The sequence below is a fragment of the Rhinoderma darwinii genome, chromosome 1 (genome assembly GCF_050947455.1).
Source record: "Rhinoderma darwinii isolate aRhiDar2 chromosome 1, aRhiDar2.hap1, whole genome shotgun sequence".
In the NCBI taxonomy this organism is placed as follows: domain Eukaryota; kingdom Metazoa; phylum Chordata; class Amphibia; order Anura; family Rhinodermatidae; genus Rhinoderma; species Rhinoderma darwinii.
The window spans coordinates 627,447,897-627,469,928 of record NC_134687.1 but is presented as its reverse complement, the minus strand read 5'-3'; positions in this window follow the sequence as shown (position 1 = coordinate 627,469,928).

The window sequence follows — 22,032 nt, the reverse complement described above, 5'->3', positions numbered from 1 at the left end:
CACAGACTCACTTATAAACAATGTTTCCATCCCACTATATGGCAGCAGGCACAAGGTGGGCACCTGAAGAGTTAACAACTCTGCCCGATCCCTGTGATCTCGGGGTCACGCTGATCCTTCGACCTTGTGGAGTCTGTCCTGTAACGTAAGTGACACCCATAATCTGACGAGCGCGGCGCCCGATTCTGCGGTTAATAAGTTAATGTTTACATTATCCCGGCTATTAACACATCGAGGGATTGTGCTGCCCTACGAAAGGTCGACGACTGAAGGACAACAGCCCTGGCACCGGGAATAGATTGTAAGCTCTTGTGCTCTACCTCTGTGGGGAGAGTACAGGCCTCCCAGGCTGCTGACATTACAGAGTGGAGGGAACAGGGTCCCCAGCTGCACAGAGCATTTCAGGAAACAATTCAAGATAATGAAACAGTGGAAATAGCATGGTCCCCAGCAGTACAGAGTATTACAGGAGAACAGTGTACTGATCTTGTGGAAGGTCGAAGACTGAGCCATACATAGAGGAATTAACAGAGTCCCCAGAAGCACAGAGTATTTCAGGATAGGAGTGCTGATCTTGTGAGAAGTCTGAGACAAAGAATTGAACAGTAGAAAGATGGTCCCCAGCAGCACAGAGTAGTTCAGGAGAGGAGTGTGCTGATCTGCAACAGTTAATAGCTGTCATCTGCCTGATCCCCCCTCTCATTTCCAGCTTCCCCTCTGGTGACTACTCAGAATTATTGTGCAATAACGATAATGACACCATAAAATATGAGACACTCTGGGGGCTGTAAAGAAGGGCGACCGACCAATAAATGGGGGTTTCTCCATCTCCCAGGAAGAGTCATGAGACTTGAGGCAACGGCTCCACATAATATTCTAAAGGGGGTCTCCACCATAAGAAAAATCCAGACTTATTAGAAAGGATCCCCTGACCATAAACTGATCACAAAGTCTCCTGCTGGGACCCTCAGCGATCAACTGTAATCTGTGGGGAAAGTGTTCAATTTCCCTGCAGCGCCACCACAGGGTAAATGAAGTATTACACGCTGCCCATTAATATTTTTGTGTTATCTCTGTATGGGTATGTGCACATGTAGTGTTTTCAGCCGTTTTTCGGGCCGTAAACGGCTGAATAATCGGAAGCAGAACGCCTACAAACATCTGCGCATTGATTTCAATGGGAAAAAATGGCGTTATTTTCTGACTGGGGCCGTTTTTCATTGACTCTATAGAAAAACAGCTCCAAAAATGGCAAAAACCGCGAGTTTGATTAAAAAACATCTGAAAAGCAGGAGTTTTTTGTTAAGCGTGTGAACCCACTCTAGCCAAGAGATGAGGATCCTGAACAGAGGACCCCCTTAGACTGGAAGACCCCTTTAAATAAGCAAGCTTGAATCGTCCTCAAATAATCCCAAATCTTATTCAATCATTTCTTAGTTATATCTGCATCTGGGAAAGTTGGGTAGTAAACTGACAGAGTTGTCACACAGCTTTCCTAGAGTCCTGAATGGGCATATACTGCAGGACTAGGCGCAACTATGAAACCGTAAGGACAGCCCGCATGAAAGCCGTTTTGGCGGTATTAGAGGTCACCCAGCTTTCCCAGAGACAGAAATAACGCGGTAACAGCTGAAGAGAATTTTTACCATGCTGTTTGAAGTGGGCGAGTCGTGGTTTTATATACACGGAGTATTTTTTTTTTATTTAGGCCGTCGTCCCAGCCGCACCCTCCCATCCCCCTCCTGTACGCACATAAAAGATCCCTCTGCCTGAGCAGCGATTAATATTTAACATCATTTTATAGGGCCCCTCGCTTAATAAACGCTGATAATGCAACTCGGCTTCATTCCTGCAGATCATTAAACCACGAGAAGCCGCAGCCCTCCCGACTGACGTTAACAGCGGAGATGCGACAGCGGATACTTAACCCTTCCACGTCCCGACAATCAAGGATAATCTACTTTTAATGTTCGCACTTCTTTCCCGCAGCTCGTCGTAGTTTGCCATCCTAGTCTCATAGACTTTACTTTTTAAATACCCCCAGTAAAAAAAAAAAAAGTCTAATGGGGTCAGATGTGGTGATCTCGGTGGCCTCTTCTACCGATCCATTAATCAGGAAAATGATCGTTCAGAAGATTTCGCGCTCGCAGAGAAAAATGAGCCGGCGCTCCTTCCCTCTGATGCCAAACATTGCGGAAAGCTTCTCCAGCAATATTCTGAATAGCCGGAGTCACTTGGTTTCTTACCAAATTGCAGTAATTTTCTGCATTTATGTTTCCTTCAATGAAAAACGGTCCTACGATATGACTGAGCAATATTCCGACCAAACGTTACCCTTCTGAGGATACCGGGTATGACTGTCTCTCATCCAATGTGGATTTCGTCTGCCGATTTACAGAACAGTTTACTTCAGACGTAGCTTTATCCGAAAATCAGGTCCAGTTGAAAATCTAATCAAATCGTGTCATCATTGTATCACTAAATCCCACTCTTCTGTCATAACCCTCTTCGGATACTCCTGAACCGGACGTATTTTATAAGGATGATAATGATGCCTCGGACTGATGTGGCGCGGATATCATTTTGTTTTGATGTCTGAGGATTATCATGTCCGGTGAGCAGAACATCTAAAGCTTTTTCATCATCACTCGCATGTTTGGCTCGTCCGGATCTTGGTGCGTCTTTAATTGAACCGGTTATTTCGGAAGGATGAACAGTGGACAATAAAATTGGATCACGGATCGGATAAGTGGCATTGGATAAAGACGCTACTTCTCCATAGGATCTTCTTTTTTCTTCGCCCTACCCTCTCATCATCAATAAAGTGATCCTTCCCTTTCGGTCAAATGCATTTTGTGATATGACAATAGAAATCCTATCTCAAAATCGACTGCAGCGTCGTTTTCGGATTGAAAAGAGCTTTTAAATGAGCCAGTTAAGATTTTTATGAACTCCTACCCAAGGGGGTGGGGGTGTTTTTTTTTTGCATTAACTGGTAGGTTTTATGACCCCATTAAATCCCACCAAATTTCAACCCTCTACCTCGAGCCGTTCAAAAGTTATGAGAGTGTTCCGGAACTTTTGGTGGGCACTGTATAATGATTAAGCTTCATATACAGAAGACTGGACACCGGCCCTTTAAATCCTTCGGTCTGTATTGCACTCTGTGTCAGAAACGGCACCAGTGCGGGAGGGGTCCTACATTTTGGGTATTATTGGGTGTTTCAGCTCATAGTTAACCTCTTTAAATACACCCTATTAGGGTACCCAGAATAGGGCATATGAAATGGAATTATTTTAACTAGACAGTCCCTAAAGAGGGGTTCCTCGATTAGGACCCCCTTATTATCAAAAACCGAGAGCTGCGATATGGTGCAGAGCAAAATATCAGAAATAAAGCTACTCCGCTTGAAATCATGGGGAAGGGGCTGATCTGAGCAGCAGTACCCCACACACCCCCTAGGGGTCTTATTTCTGCAACCTAATGTAACTGCCCCCTAAGACCCTGTTCACACAGTGCTGGTTTGCTGCAGATTTTGCATGCATTTTTTTAAGCCAAAACCAGCCATGGATCCAGCAGAGCAGACATAAGACCTTTCACTATATATTTCTTCTGTTTGGGTTCCTTTCCTTGTTTTGGCTTAAAAAGTACATGCAAAATCTGCAGCAAATCTGCTCTGTGTGAACACGGCCTTATAGGTAGGAACTCGCTCCCGCTCCTGAAAACTCGCAAGAAAACAACCGCCCCCTGTCCTGAAAAATTAATAACATTACGGTTGAACTGACCCAGAAAAGCTCAACCTGACAATGATGACAATTGTTTTGTTTTCTATAAACTCTCCGAACAATAAGCGGGAATGTGGCGACCGTTAACGGCCTGAGGTCATTGTTCAAACATCCTGACTGGTGCTGTGTAGCAATCCTGGAGCCCGGGGGTATATACCAGAGGATTAACTCCCGAGGTGCCAGAGAGCAACATGTGCCACCCACTAATGTGGAGTCCAACCACCTAAGCCTATCATGTGTGATACTGTCTGCTGAGCCTCTGTATCTAAGTCTATCATGTGTGATACGGTCTGCTGAGCCTCTGTATCTAAGTCTATCATGTGTGATACTGTCCGCTGAGACTGTATCTAAGCCTATCATGTGTGATACGGTCTGCTGAGCCTCTATATCTAAGCCTATCATGTGTGATACTGACCGCTGAGCCTCTGTATCTAAGCCTATGGGTATGTGCACACACACTAATTACGTCCGTATTTGACGGACGTATTTCGGCCGCAAGTCCCGGACCGAACACAGTGCAGGGAGCCGGGCTCCTAGCATCATAGTTATGTACGACGCTAGGAGTCTCTGCCTCGCTGCAGGACAACTGTCCCGTACTGTAATCATGTTTTCAGTACGTGACAGTGGTCCTGCAGCGAGGCAGGGACTCCTAGCATCGTACATAAGTATGATGCTAGGAGCCCGGCTCCCTGCAGTGTGTTCGGTCCGGGACTTGCGGCCGAAATACGTCCGTCAATTACGGACGTAATTAGTGTGTGTGCACATACCCTATCATGTGTGATACTGTCCGCTGAGACTGTATCTAAGCCTATCATGTGTGATCCGGTCTGCTGAGCCCTTGTATCTAAGCCTATCATGTGTGATACTGTCCGCTGAGACTGTATCTAAGCCTATCATGTGTGATACTGTCAGCTGAGCCTCTGTATCTAAGCCTATCGTGTGTGATAGTCTGCTGAGCCTCTGTATCTAAGCCTATCATGTGTGATACTGTCTGCTGAGCCTCTGTATCTAAGCCTATCATGTGTGATACTGTCTGCTGAGCCTCTGTATCTAAGCCTATCATGTGTGATCCGGTCTGCTGAGCCTCTGTATCTAAGCCTATCATGTGTGATACTGTCTGCTGAGCCTCTGTATCTAATCCTATCATGTGCGATACTGTCTGCTGAGCCTCTGTATCTAAGCCGCTCATGTGTGACTGAGCATCTGTATCTAAGCCTATCATGTGATACTGTCAGCTGAGCCTCTGTATCTAAGAATATCATGTGTGATACGGTCAGCTGAGCCTCTGTATCTAACCCTATCGTGTGAGATACTATCTGCAGAGCTGTTGTATCTAAGTATGTCATGTGTGATACTGTCTGCTAAGCTGCTGTATCTAAGCCTATCATGTGTTGTCTGCTGAGCTGCTATATCTATCATGTGTGAAACTGACTGCTGAGCTGCTGTATCTAAGCCTTTAATGTGTGATACTGTCTGCTGAGCTGCTGTATCTAAGCTTTTCATACTGCCTACTAAGCCACTGTATCTAATCCTATCAAGTGTGATACTGTCTGCTGACTGCTGTATCTAATTCTACTATGTGTGATACTATGTGATAGGCTGCTGTATCTAAGCTTATCATATGATACATCTATCAAGTTGCAGTTTGTTACAGTTTGTCAGCCAAGCTAACAGCGATCAGGCTGGATTTGTGCTGCTTTGGTGTTCACAAAGTAGTCTGTACTGAAACATTGTAACAAAACCTGGGCTGTGTGAAGTATCAGGTCTGTACAAGTTTTCAGCCACTGAACGTGAATGAAAACAATAGTATTTTATTTCATTGACAGCAAGCGGAGATCTTGAAAATAGTGAGGAATTGAAACACAAAGTATATTAGAAAGTTATTGGAGTTTTCATTATACAGCGAATAATCTTTATTTAAGACCCTAAAATGTAATACAAAATCTAAAATAACAAATCTGGACTGATAAATTCTGTGCGGGGCCTCCAGATCTGCTCGTCAGTTCATATCCTAGAAAGCAGAAACCGGCGGCTCCGAGGCTGCGCTCCGCTGATATGTGGTTGGTTTTTGGCATCGGATACAGGAACAGACTGATTTGTGAAGCTGGCGCGATTCCACCCTGCGCTGGCACCACATCAAGCCATCCTCTTTCCAGGGAATTCCCTCCATCTGCCAACACGAGGCGAGTGCCAAGACACGTGTGATGATCACAGGGCACTGCCTGCAGGTGTGACCTCTGCAAGCACCAGAGTGGAGATCGCTGGATAAGCTCTGATTCTAGGGGCCGGGACCACACAGGTGTCGATTTGTCGAGCCAGGACCACGCACGTGCTGATTCTACAGACCAGGACCACGCACGTGCGGATTCTACAGACCAGGACCACGCACGTGCGGATTCTACAGACCAGGACCACGCACGTGCTGATTCTACAGACCAGGACCACGCACGTGCTGATTCTACAGACCAGGACCACGCACGTGCTGATTCTACAGACCAGGACCACGCACGTGCTGATTCTACAGACCAGGACCACGCACGTGCTGATTCTACAGACCAGGACCACGCACGTGCTGATTCTACAGACCAGGACCACGCACGTGCTGATTCTACAGACCAGGACCACGCACGTGCTGATTCTACAGACCAGGACCACGCACGTGCTGATTCTACAGACCGGGACCACGCACGTGCTGATTCTACAGACCGGGACCACGCACGTGCTGATTCTACAGACCGGGACCACGCACGTGCTGGTTCTACAGACCGGGACCACGCACGTGCGGATTCTACAGACCGGGACCACGCACGTGCTGATTCTACAGACCGGGACCACGCACGTGCTGATTCTACAGACCGGGACCACGCACGTGCTGATTCTACAGACCGGGACCACGCACGTGCTGATTCTACAGACCGGGACCACGCACGTGCTGATTCTACAGACCGGGACCACGCACGTGCTGATTCTACAGACCGGGACCACGCACGTGCGGATTCTACAGACCGGGACCACGCACGTGCTGATTCTACAGACCGGGACCACGCACGTGCTGACTCTACAGACCGGGACCAAGCACGTGCTGACTCTACAGACCGGGACCACGAACGTGCTGACTCTACAGACCGGGACCACGCACGTGCTGACTCTACAGACCGGGACCACGCACGTGCTGATTCTACAGACCGGGACCACGCACGTGCTGACTCTACAGACCGGGACCACGCACGTGCTGACTCTACAGACCGGGACCACGCACGTGCTGACTCTACAGACCGGGACCACGCACGTGCGGACTCTACAGACCGGGACCACGCACGTGCGGACTCTACAGACCGGGACCACGCACGTGCGGACTCTACAGACCGGGACCACGCACGTGCTGACTCTACAGACCGGGACCACGCACGTGCTGACTCTACAGACCGGGACCACGCACGTGCTGACTCTACAGACCGGGACCACGCACGTGCTGACTCTACAGACCGGGACCACGCACGTGCTGACTCTACAGACCGGGACCACGCACGTGCTGACTCTACAGACCGGGACCACGCACGTGCTGACTCTACAGACCGGGACCACGCACGTGCTGACTCTACAGACCGGGACCACGCACGTGCTGACTCTACAGACCGGGACCACGCACGTGCTGACTCTACAGACCGGGTCCACGCACGTGCTGACTCTACAGACCGGGACCACGCACGTGCTGACTCTACAGACCGGGACCACGCACGTGCTGACTCTACAGACCGGGACCACGCACGTGCTGATTCTACAGACCGGGACCACGCACGTGCTGACTCTACAGACCGGGACCACGCACGTGCTGACTCTACAGACCGGGACCACGCACGTGCTGATTCTACAGACCGGGACCACGCACGTGCTGACTCTACAGACCGGGACCACGCACGTTCTGACTTTACAGACCGGGACCACGCACGTGCTGACTCTACAGACCGGGACCACGCATGTGCAGATTCTACAGACCAGGACCACGCACGTGCGGATTCTACAGACCAGGACCACGCACGTGCCGATTCTACAGACCAGGACCACGCACGTGCCGATTCTACAGACCAGGACCACGCATGTGCGGATTCTACGGACCAGGACCACGCATGTGCGGATTCTACAGAGCAGGACCACGCACGTTTCGATTCTACAGTCCAGGATACTACATGTGTCGATTTTACGGTCCAGGACCACGCATATGTCGATTCTACGATCCAGGACCACGCATATGTCGATTTTACGGTCCAGGACCACACGTGTCCATTCTATTGTCCAGAACCACACCGATGTTGATTCTAAAGACAACACATGAGTTGATTCGATGGGTCAGGACCACGCATGTGTCGATTCTACAATCCAGGACCACGTACGTACGCACGCAATGAGTGAATGGCGCCGTAGATGCGGAGGACGTTTAGTCGCAAAGTCTTAAATTTTGGCTCAAATACGGATACAGGAAGATGCACACAAAGAAAAACCGTAAACGCCCGAAAAATCAGAAGCAGAACGCCTCCAAACATCTGTCTATTTAAAAACGGCGTTCTGTTCCGATGGGCCGTTTTTTAATGCGGCCGTTTTGAAAAAGAAGTGCAGGTCACTTCTTGGGACGTTTTTGGAGCAGTTTTTCATAGACTCTATAGACAAACAGCTCCAAAAACTGCAGTTAAAAACGCAGCGAAAAACGCGATTTTCCCTTGAATACAGCTCCGTATTTTCAGATGTTTTGGTTAAGCGTGTGAACATACCCTAAGGGCTTATTCAGACGAACGGGATATACGTCCATGCAACGCACGTGATTTTCACGCGTTTCGCACGGACCTATATTAGTCTATGGGGCCGTGAAGACAGTCCGTGATTTTTACGCAGCGTGAGTCTGCTGCGTAAGGGTATGGTCACACGTACATGTCCGATACGCCCGAAATTACGGTGCTGTTTTCAGGAGAAAACAGCTCCTGAATTTCAGACGTAATGGCATGTGCAGGCGTTTTTCGCGGCGTCCATTACGGACGTAATTGGAGCTGTTTTTCTATGGAGTCCATGGAAAACGGCTCCAATTACGTCCCAAGAAGTGACAGGCACTTCTTTGACGCGGGCGTCTTTTTTACGCGCCGTCTTTTGACAGCGGCGCGTAAAATAAATGACCGTCGGCACAGAACATCGTAAGACTCATTCAAATGAATGGGCAGATGTTTGACGACGCTTTGGAGCCGTATTTTCGGATGTAATTCGAGGTTAAAACGCCCGAATTACGTCCGTAAATAGTGTGTGAACCCAGCCTAAAACTCACGACATGTCCTATATTTGTGCGTTGTTCGCGCATCACGCACCCATTGGGTGCGTGAAAATCACGCACACCACACAGAAGCACTTCGGTGCGACCTGCGTGATTCGCGCAACAGCAGTAAAACTATGAATGAAAACAGAAAAGCACCACGTGCTTTTCTGTTTACAAACATACAGACAGTGTCATAATGATGGCGGCTGCGTGAAAATCACCTAGCCACGCATCATACGGTGATGACACACGGAGCTGTTAAGTGCCTTTTGCGCACGCAAAACGCCGAGTTTTCTGCGTGCGCAAAACGCACACGCTCGTGTGAATCCGGCCTAACAGTAACAACCCCATTCCCCATAACAGTAAAAACCACAATGCCCCCCATAGCAGTAGCAGGCGCGTAGCTAAAGGCTCATGGGCCCTGGTGCAAGAATTCAGCTTGGGCCCCCCTGCCGTGCCTATAGCCAACCGCCTTGCCTAACAGCCCCCCCAGTATACTTCCCCCATAGCCGCCCCCACACAGTATAATGCCCCCCATAGCTGCCCCCACACAGTATAATGCTCCCTGTAACTGTCCCCATATAGTATAATGCCCCCCATAAATGCCCTCATACAGTAGAATGCCCCCATAGCTGCCCCCACACAGTATAATGCCCCCTTTAGCTGTCTCCCTACAGTATAATGCCCCCATACGGTATAATGCCCCTCATAGCTGACACCATTTCAGCCCCCCTCCTTATACAGTATAATTCCTCCGTATGTGCATAATAGAAAAATAATAAAGTTACTTACCTATCCCCGTTCCCATGACGGGTGGAGGAGGAGAACCTTCTCCTTCTTTGCCCTGAGTTATAAGTGACGTCACTAAATAGCGCCTCTCTGCGCCGAGCCGCTAATAGCTCACGGCAGTGAATGCTGGAGGAAGGAGCCGTCAGCTCCTTGCTCCAGGATTAAATTCAACTGGATCTGCGTCCTGAGGACGCGAATACAGTTGGAAGCAGGACCTCGGTGAGTGGTTTGCGACCCCCCGGAGGTCTTCACACGACCCCCCAGGGGGAGTGCGACCCACAGTTTGTAATGTATTGTGTCGTGCAGTTTGTGTTTGCGGTGGAGAGAGGAGAGGGAGGCCTGTAATTTAAAGCACCTCTCTCCACCGCAAACACAGACAATACAATACAACAGACAGTACAATACAATACATACATTACGGGCATACAAACTTTGTGTTAGAGCGCTGCGTGGCAACGGGGGCCCTGCGGAAAAACGGCTCCAAAAACGGCTGAAGAAGTGACATGCACTTCTTTTACGCGGCCGTTTTTCAAAACCTTTACAAACACAGTGCTCCCATAACAAGAAACAGACAGTGCCCCCATAATAGAGCCACAACGTCCTCAAGATATAGCGCCACAGTGCCCCCATGATATAGTGCCACAGTGCCCCCATGATATAGCGCCACAGTGCCCCCATGATATAGCGCCACAGTGCCCCCATGATAGAGAGCCACAGTGCAGTGCCCCCATGATAGAGAGCCACAGTGCCCCCATGATAGAGAGCCACAGTGCCCCATGATAGAGAGCCACAGTGCCCCCATGATAGAGCCACAGTGCCCCCATGATAGAGCCACAGTGCCCCCATGATATAGCGCCACAGTGCCCCCATGATATAGCGCCACAGTGCCCCCATGATATAGCGCCACAGTGCCCCCATGATATAGTGCTACAATGCCCCCATGATAGAGCCACAGTGCCCCCATGATAGAGAGCCACAGTGCCCGCATGATAGAGAGCCACAGTGCCCCCATGATAGAGCCACAGTGCCCCCATGATATTGTGCCACATTGCCCCCATGATAGAGATCCACAGTGCCCCAGCCATAAAGTTCTCACAAGCACAAACATAGCTCCCCATAACTGGAATATCATTTGCAGGGGTGCAGCTATAGGGGGGTACAGAAGTAGCAGTCGTACCCAGACCCTGATGGGCAGGGCCGCCATCAGGAATTTCAGGGCCCCCTACAGCTAAATTTTTTGGGCCCCCCTACCGTGGCACCGCCTGTTAACGGTACTCCGTCCAGCACTATATCATGGTACCCAGGGCGGCCATCAGGGGGGGTATTAGGGGTACTGATGTGAGAGGCCCGGCCAAACCTAATTGAAAGGGGGGCCCGGCAAACTGCCGCGACTTGCCTTTGGTAGAAAAAAACCAGGCCCCTGCAATGGGGCCCGTTTTTTTCACCAAAAGAATGTCGTGAGCTGCGGGCCCCCCTTTCAATTAGGTTTGGCCGGGCCTCTCACATCAGCACCCATAATACCCCCCCTGATGGCGGCCCTGGGTAGCATGGGGGTCGTCATGGGGCCGTCAAACACCGCCGCCCGTGCGACCGATCGCGCGCACCCGCAAACTCCTGCGCATGGGCACCCGCGACCGCCTGGAACCGCGCACCGAATTTTGAGGCAGATATTGACCTGCCCACACTATCTTGCCGCGTTTTTTGCCCGCGGCGATTGAGGACAGCAGACAAAAAAACGCAGGGAAAAATGCATTTTCTGCCTCCCATTGATTTCGATGGGAGGTCAGAGGCAGAACCGCGGCAAGAAAGGACGTGCTGCTTTTTCTTTTTTCCGCGACTGGCTCCCATTGATTTCAGATTAAATCAATGGGAGGCGGTTTTGGACGTTTTTTGGTGCTGATTCTGACGCAGTGTCCGAGTCAATATCAAGGCCCAAAAACTCTGTGAACTGGGCCTTATTGTTAGGGCTTATTCAGACGAACGTGTAATACGTCCGTGCAACGCGCGTGATTTTCACACGGACCTATGTTACTCTATGGGGTCGTGCGGACTGTCAGTGATTTTCACGCAGCGTGTGTCCGTGTGTCCGCTGCGTAAAACTCACGACATGTCCTATATTTGTGCATTGTTCGCGCATCACGCACCCATTGAAGTCAATGGGTGGGTGAAAATCACGCCCAGCACTTCCGCAGCCGTATAAACTATGAATGAAAACAGAAAAGCACCACGTGCTACAAACATACAAACAGAGTGTCATAATGATGGCGGCTGCGGGAAAATCACGCAGCCGCGCATCATACGCTGCAGACACACGGAGCTGTTATGGACCTTTTGCATGCGCAAAACGCCATGTTTTTGCGCGCGCAAATAGCACGCGCTCGTGTGAATCCGGCCTTAGGGTAGGAACACACTAGGCATGAACACTGCAGATTTTATGCAACACATTTTATTGTGGATAATCCGCAGCGTATAACAGTCGCAGCCGAGTGGATGAGATATGAACAAATCTCATCCACACTCTGCAAAAAAAATGGACCTGCAGTGTGGCTTTTGGCTTTTTAAGCCGCAGCGTGTCAATGTATTCTGTGGAATCGCTGCTCCTCTGTTGCGGAAATGCTGCGGTTCTGCCGCAAAAATCACACAAGAGAAAAAATAAAAAGGCACTTTTTTAAATTTATAAAAAAGTTTAGACTTGCCCCGGCCGTAGTCCTGGTGACGCGATCCTCTATTCTTAGCGCAGCTCGGCCTCCTGTCATGACTTTTCATCCCATGTGACCGCTGCAGCGGTCACATGGTCTACAGCGTCATCCCAGGAGGCGGGGCTACGTTCAGAAGAGAGAGATGCGTCACCAGGACTACGGCCGGGGGAAGTCTAAACTTTTTTTTCCCTGCAGGATTCCCGCAGCGGACACGCCTCACAAAACCTGCACCACTACTTGGTGCGGTTTTGCTTGCAGAATTCCCTGCGGCTACCGGGGTGGATAAGCTGTGTAGTTTTACTCAGCATATCCGCCTAGTGTGTCCCTTATGATGTCGCTCCTGGAGCTGCTGCCAGTCTCTAAATAGGCAGTTGGTCCAGTAGAATTTGGAATTATTTTTTTTTGTGAACCAGCTTAAAAAAATACAAAACTTTTGTGTTAGGGCCTGTTCACATCACTGTTCGCTTCCGCTCCGGGGTTCCGTCTGAGGTTTCTGTCGGGTGAACCCCGCAACGGAAAGTGAAAGTGACAGCACAGCTTCCGTCACAATTAGCGCAGTCGACTGCACTATTGATTCCGTCCGAAAACCAGCCGGAATGGTGACGAACGGAAACCATTAGCGATGTTTCCGTCACCATTGAGATCAATGGTGACTGAAACGGAAGCTGTGCTATCACTTTCACTTTCCGTTGCGGTGTTCACCCGACAGAAACCTCAGATGGAACCCCGGAGCGGAAGCGAACGGTGATGTGAACAGGCCCTAACACAAAAGTTTTGTATTTTTTTAAGCTGGTTCACAAAAAAAAATAATTCCAAATTCTACTGGACCAACTGCCTATTTAGAGACCGGCAGCAGCTCCAGGAGCTGCGCTAAGAATAGAAGATCGCGTCACCAGGACTACGGCCGGGGTAAGTATAAACTTTTTTATCAATTTAAAAAAGTGCCTTTTTTTTTTCTCTTTTGTGATTTTTGCGGCAGAACCGCAACATTTCCGCACCAGACGAGTGGCGATTCTGCAGCATAAATTGACATGCTGCGGCCTAAAAAGCCACACTGCAGGTCAATTTTTTTTGCAGCGTGTGGATGAGATTTGTTCAAATCTCATCCACTCGGCTGTGACTGTGATACACTGTGGATTTTCCACAATAAAATGTGTTGCATAAAATCCGCAGCGTTCATGCCTAGTGTGTTCCTACCCTAAGGCCGGATTCACACAAGCGTGTGCTTTTTGCGTGCGCAAAAAACGTGGCGTTTTGCGCATGCAAAAGGTCCATAACAGCTCCGTGTGTCAGCAGCGTATGATGCGTGGCTGCGTGATTTTCACGCAGTCGCCATCATTATGACACTCTGTTTGTATGTTTGTAGCACGTGGTGCTTTTCTGTTTTCATTCATAGTTTATACTGCTGGGAAGTGCTGGGCGTGACTTTCACGCACCCATTGACTTCAGTGGGTGCGTGATGCGCGAACAATGCACAAATATTGGACATGTCGTGAGTTTTACGCAGCGGACACACGGACACACGCTGCGTGAAAATCACTGACAGTCTGCATGGCCCCATAGAGTAACATAGGTCTGTGCGAGGCGCGTGAAAATCACACACGTTGCACGGACGTATTACACGTTCGTCTGAATAAGCCCTAACAATAAGGCCCAGTTCACAGAGTTTTTGGGCCTTGATATTGACTCGGACGCTGCGTCAGAATCAGCACCAAAAAACTTCCAAAACCGCCTCCCATTGATTTAATCTGAAATCAATGGGAGCCAGTCGCGGAAAAAAGAAAAAGCAGCACGTCCTTTCTTGCCGCGGTTCCGCCTCTGACCTGCCATTGAAATCAATGGGAGGCAGAAAATGCATTTTTCGCTGCGTTTTTTGTCTGCTGTCCTCAATCGCCGAGGGCAAAAAACGCAGCAAAAAACGCGGCAAGATAGTGTGGGCAGGTCAAAATCTGCCTCAAAATTCTTTAAGGAATTTTGAGGCAGATTTTTTTGGCCTGCAAAAATACTCTGTGTGAACAGGGCCATACATAAACAGCACTTTCAGACACTTTACTCACTGTGTCAGAAGAGCTGCTCCCACTCCAGTCCTCGTCAGGCGATGTCTTCGGTCCAGATGTCGTCCTTCACCTCCAGGCTCCAGAAAATTGCGGGGATCGAAGAACTCCTGCCGTCGCGCAAGAACTGGACTCCTCCCCCTCTCCTTACGCAGCTACGCTCTGGAGGAGGAGAAGAAGGAGGAGGCGGAGGCGGACGAGGAGGCGCTGGACGAGGAGGCCGAGGAGGAGGACGAGGAGGCGGAGGAGGAGGACGAGGAGTCGGAGGCGGGCCAGCAGGTAATTAGACTGTGCGCCGCTGTTCTTCCCAGTTGATTGGTCGCTGTACTTTTGGTGCGTGCGCACCGCATCCCTCTCGGCGGCGGGCACGAGCGGGTTGCTTTCCAGCCTTCCCCAGGTCGTTCGCGCGTGAGCGCGCGTTTGCGGTAACGAGCGCGCCGCCGCGCGCTTGCGGTCGTTCGCGCGCGCGGTCGCGCGCGGTGTTTCGCGGCAGTGTTAGATGAGAGGGGGGCCCGCAGCTCACAGCGGTGTTTGATGAGAGGGGGGCCCGCAGCTCACGACATTGCTTTGGTGAAAAGAACAGGCCCCATTGCAGGGGCCTGTTTTTTTCTAACAAAGGCAAGTCGCGGCAGTTGCCGGGCCCCCCTTTCAATTAAGTTTGGCCGGGCCCCCTACAGTAGTACCCCTAATACCCCCCTGATGGCGGCCCTGCTGATGGGTCTCCTATGCCACATAAGTAGACACCAGTGTTATAAATGGCTGGTACATATTTCTCATTAGGGCACAGGAGCTACACGTTTCCACTTTATACAGCCAGCAGACGGTTAAATCCGCAGAGTATGGTTTAATAAAGCGCAGGCAAATATTTACATGATGCCGCTACAGATAGAACCGTCACGTTGTCAATCACATTTATAAGCGCCGGGCAGGCTCCAGCGGCCACATCACTGTCTATGTATGTGCCATGTCACTGCCCGGGGGCCACACACATATTACTGCAGGAACCTCCCCCCTCCCGGACTGTCAGCTCTAAATATTTACAGGTCAATTCTACATAGAATGTGCAATCATGTCCTGTACTGATCATGAACGATCTTATACTCCAAACACATCCAGAGCTGCACTCACAATTCTACTGTTGCGTCAAGTCTTCTACTCCAAACACAACCAGAGCTGCAGTCACAATTCTGCTTTTATGTCAGGTTTAGTTCAGCTCAGTCACATATGTAGCACAATCTGATACATTGAATTGTGGGACATGTAGGGTTTTCGTGAATCAGATGACTGTGCGGTGCTGGGGTAAAACAGTAGATCCACTGAGCATGACAGAACAGTCACTGACCCAGCAGGGATAGTGGTGAGTATTATGTCCATCCCTGTGATAAGCCATTTCAGACCCTCTGACGTCACCACATTTTTTATTGGTGAAGTCATCAAGAATTTTATTGGGGGGGGGGGGGGGGGAGGGGGGGAATGAGTCACAAACCAGAGTGACTAATGGACGATAACAAGAACTAAACTAAAGGCTTCACACTCTCTGACCCCAGGTGAAAACAAATTCTCGGCAGTCATATTAATATTTTATTATAATTCAGGTCTGTAGAGATTATGATGGTATTTAGTGAGATTGACAACAGAGGGCGGGGCTCTGACAACCTCCAAATGATTTCATAAGGAGTCCGGTTGTCACTACAAGTGTCTCGTAAATGATAAAGTAACACGTCAGGAAGACTTCTGCTCCATAATTCACATCTTCCATTTTCTGCACACCGGCACTACCACCCCCAACCTCCACAGCAGGCGTTATTATCAGGGGAGAGACCAGTCTGATCATTACAATGGAGAAAACTGAACAATATGGACCTCATTTATATAAACCCCCCCCCCCCAGGAACCGCGCTCAGCTCTAGACAACAGGTTATCCCTGGGAAACAAGGACAACGTCTCTGTAACTTCTGATAAATGAGGATCGTTCTCTCTAGGGGTACAGGATTTATGACACACTGACACATGGGTTACAGGATAATGACACTGACACTTGGGGTACAGGATAATGACACACTGACACTTGGGGTACAGGATAATGACACTGACACATGGGGTACAGGATAATGACACACTGACACTTGGGGTACAGGATAATGACACACTGACACTTGGGGTACAGGATAATGATACACTGACACTTGGGGTACAGGATAATGACACACTGACACATGGGGTACAGGATAATGACACTGACACTTGGGGTACAGGATAATGACACACTGACACATGGGGTACAGGATAATGACACTGACACTTGGGGTACAGGATAATGATACACTGACACTCGGGGTACAGGATAATGACACACTGACACTTGGGGTACAGGATAATGACACACTGACACCTGGGGTACAGGATAATGACACTGACACTTGGGGTACAGGATAATGATACACTGACACTTGGGGTACAGGATAATGACACACTGACACTTGGGGTACAGGATAATGACACACTGACACTTGGGGTACTGGATAATGATACACTGACACTTGGGGTACAGGATAATGACACACTGACACTTGGGGTACTGGATAATGATACACTGACACTTGGGGTACAGGATTTATGACACACTGACACATGGGTTACAGGATAATGACACTGACACTTGGGGTACAGGATAATGACACACTGACACATGGGGTACAGGATAATGACACTGACACTTGGGGTACAGGATAATGATACACTGACACTCGGGGTACAGGATAATGACACACTGACACTTGGGGTACAGGATAATGACACACTGACACCTGGGGTACAGGATAATGACACTGACACTTGGGGTACAGGATAATGATACACTGACACTTGGGGTACAGGATAATGACACACTGACACTTGGGGTACAGGATAATGACACACTGACACTTGGGGTACTGGATAATGATACACTGACACTTGGGGTACAGGATTTATGACACACTGACACATGGGTTACAGGATAATGACACTGACACTTGGGGTACAGGATAATGACACACTGACACTTGGGGTACAGGATAATGACACACTGACACTTGGGGTACAGGATAATGACACACTGACACTTGGGGTACTGGATAATGATACACTGACACTTGGGGTACAGGATTTATGACACACTGACACATGGGTTACAGGATAATGACACTGACACTTGGGGTACAGGATAATGACACACTGACACTTGGGGTACAGGATAATGACACACTGACACTTGGGGTACAGGATAATGACACACTGACACTTGGGGTACTGGATAATGATACACTGACACTTGGGGTACAGGATTTATGACACACTGACACATGGGTTACAGGATAATGACACTGACACTTGGGGTACAGGATAATGACACACTGACACTTGGGGTACAGGATAATGACACACTGACACATGGGGTACAGGATAATGACACTGACACTTGGGGTACAGGATAATGACACACTGACACTTGGGGTACAGGATAATGACACACTGACACTTGGGGTACAGGATAATGATACACTGACACTTGGGGTACAGGATAATGACACCCTGACATATGGGGTACAGGATAATGACACTGACACTTGGGGTACAGGATAATGACACACTGACACATGGGGTACAGGATAATGACACTGACACTTGGGGTACAGGATAATGATACACTGACACTCGGGTACAGGATAATGACACACTGACACTTGGGGTACAGGATAATGACACACTGACACCTGGGGTACAGGATAATGACACTGACACTTGGGGTACAGGATAATGATACACTGACACTTGGGGTACAGGATAATGACACACTGACACTTGGGGTACAGGATAATGATACACTGACACTTGGGGTACAGGATAATGACACACTGACACATGGGGTACAGGATAATGACACTGACACTTGGGGTACAGGATAATGACACACTGACACTTGGGGTACAGGATAATGACACACTGACACTTGGGGTACAGGATAATGATACACTGACACTTGGGGTACAGGATAATGACACACTGACACATGGGGTACAGGATAATGACACTGACACTTGGGGTACAGGATAATGACACACTGACACATGGGGTACAGGATAATGACACTGACACTTGGGGTACAGGATAATGATACACTGACACTCGGGTACAGGATAATGACACACTGACACTTGGGGTACAGGATAATGACACACTGACACCTGGGGTACAGGATAATGACACTGACACTTGGGGTACAGGATAATGATACACTGACACTTGGGGTACAGGATAATGACACACTGACACTTGGGGTACAGGATAATGACACACTGACACCTGGGGTACAGGATAATGACACTGACACTTGGGGTACAGGATAATGATACACTGACACTTGGGGTACAGGATAATGACACACTGACACTTGGGGTACAGGATAATGATACACTGACACTTGGGGTACAGGATAATGACACACTGACACTCGGGGTACAGGATAATGATACACTGACACTCGGGGTACAGGATAATGACACACTGACACTCGGGGTACAGGATAATGACACACTGACACTCGGGGTACAGGATAATGACACACTGACACTTGGGGTACAGGATAATGACACACTGACACTTGGGGTACAGGATAATGACACACTGACACATGGGGTACAGGATAATGACACTGACACTTGGGGTACAGGATAATGACACACTGACACATGGGGTACAGGATAATGACACTGACACATGGGGTACAGGATAATGACACTGACACTTGGGGTACAGGATAATGACACACTGACACTTGGGGTACAGGATAATGACACTTGGGGTACAGGATAATCATACACTGACACTCGGGGTACAGGATAATGACACACTGACACTCGGGGTACAGGATAATGACACTGACACTTGGGGTACAGGATAATGACACTGACACTTGGGGTACAGGATAATCATACACTGACACTTGGGGTACAGGATAATCATACACTGACACTTGGGGTACAGGATAATGACGCTGACACTTGGGGTACAGGATAATGACACATCGCTGACTCTTGGGGCCTCTTGTGTTGCCCCCCCTCTTTTCAGAAATTCTCAGCATTGAGGATGTTCCGTTATCAGTAGCGCACACGACCGCCGTGGATACGGAGGGTTTATTAGCGGACAATGCTGCAGCGACTCCACAGGACGGCCCATACACCCCGCAGCAACGGCAAACACCGAGCAACCGGAGGAACAGGAATATCCAGCGACCTGACACCGAGGTCACCTGACCTGTCCCAAAACATGGACACACCTGTACAGCATGTCCCTAACCCGTCACCCGGGTTACCCCTCAACAGAGCAAGAAACGGGGAAAGTATCACACATGATTGGATTGGATGCACAGCTCAGCAGACAGTATCACACATGATAGGATTAGATACAGCAGCTCAGCAGACAGTATAACACATGATAGGATTAGATACAGCAGCTCAGCAGACAGTATCACACATGATAGGATTAGATACAGCAGCTCAGCAGACAGTATCACACATGATAGGATTAGATACAGTGGTTCAGCAGACAGTATCACAGTATGATAGAATTAGATATAGCGATTCAGCAGACAGTATCACACATGATAGGATTAGATACAATAGCTCAGCAGACAGTATCACACATGATAGGATTAGATACAATAGCTCAGCAGACAGTATCACACATGATAGGATTAGATACAACAGCTCAGCAAACAGTATCACATGAGGATTAAATACACAGATCAGCAGACAGTATCACACTAGGATTAGATACAGCGGCTCAGCAGACAGTATCACACATGAGGGTTAGATACACATCTCAGCTGACAGTATCACACATGATAGGATTATATACAGTAGCTCACAAGACAGTATCAGTCATCTTAGATACAGCGGCTGACGAGCGTCACTATTGATCAGTCTACATGATAACCGCTGTTATACACTAATAATCCTGTATCCTCTACAGCTTAGATACATCCCTCTACAGCTTAGATACATCCCTCTTCATTGCTGATCGGATACGTCTAATTGTAGAAATAGTACAGAAGCTAAACAGTTACATTGGGATACATGGCTGCTATTTCTCCCGGTTTCTACATCACTCACAGGTAATTACCACACGCCATTAACCCTGAACCTGCCGTGGGGTATGTGAGTGCCCCCTGGCCTGTACTAGAAGGGGTTAACACAGTGTTTCCCGTCATCCGAAGTAGGTTTGTATAGAGAGATGCAAATTGGCGCGTCCCGTTTCATATTTGCCTAATCTCCCCGGCTGTGGTGACGTGGTGGTCTCCGGGCTGCAGGTGGTACAGGAGGCCGACGTCAGAGCCCTGGCTGCCTGCCCGCTGGAAGCCTCTAACTAATGAAGGGATATCCCCGCTCGCTTCCTCTATGTTTTTTGGGTTTGCGTTTGGTTCGCAGCCAAATAGACGAACATGTGGGAAGCAGCAAACAGGAGCCGGCGGGGAGATTAGCGTCGTGAAAGCGTCAGGGTCTGCGCATGCGTCACCTGATGTGTGACCCTCACGCCGTGTCCGATGTCACTGCCGGGACATTGATTTTAAAAATGGCGCCAAATTCTCTTTCCAGTATGTTGTTGAGACGCGCTGATAAAAAAAAGTATCCGGTCCGCGTTCACACCTAGGCGTCCTGGCTGCAGCGGTAATTAATGCCACCGATCATTAACATTATAATGGTGGCCATAGTACGTGGCAGTCCCGTGGCTCCGGATGTTTCTCGACCATGGACGGCACGACGTTTAGGGTATTCTCAGCTTCGCACTGGACGCCACGTCCTCGCTGTCTGTATTGATTAGTGCGTAACGTGTGACGATCGGACAGGCTGCCTGATACCAGAGAACAACAACAGTAATAGCGGCCCCATCATGACTGGTACAGGTCACGCGGTGGTCGTAGCTACGACTGTGTTTGGCAATAGCGCAATTTGACAACAAATAAAGACGGTCATTGGCGGCGTTAGGAGACGTCCTATCTTTGGCGCACACAATACCGCCAGCCTGTAACCAATCATTACCAACGTTGCTACCATAGAGGATGAAGAGCTTACAATCTAATGGCGCCAAGGACCCGTATACAATCTGCTCGCAACGGCGGCCGAGCCCTTTAGTGCTCTCTGGCCCCAAACACGATAGGACAGTGGCCCTGGACTGATACTAAGGATTCGGGGGCCACAGAGGTCTGCTCAGTTTTGGCCCCAAATCTAAGAGTATAAGAGATCTGGCGTCAGGTGCCAAATTAAATGAAGGGCCCATTCACACGAGCGTGAATCATGTCCGTGCGCTGCGCGGGATTTACAATTGATTTAGATGGTGCCGTTCACACGTGTGTTTCCACGCGGCGAGA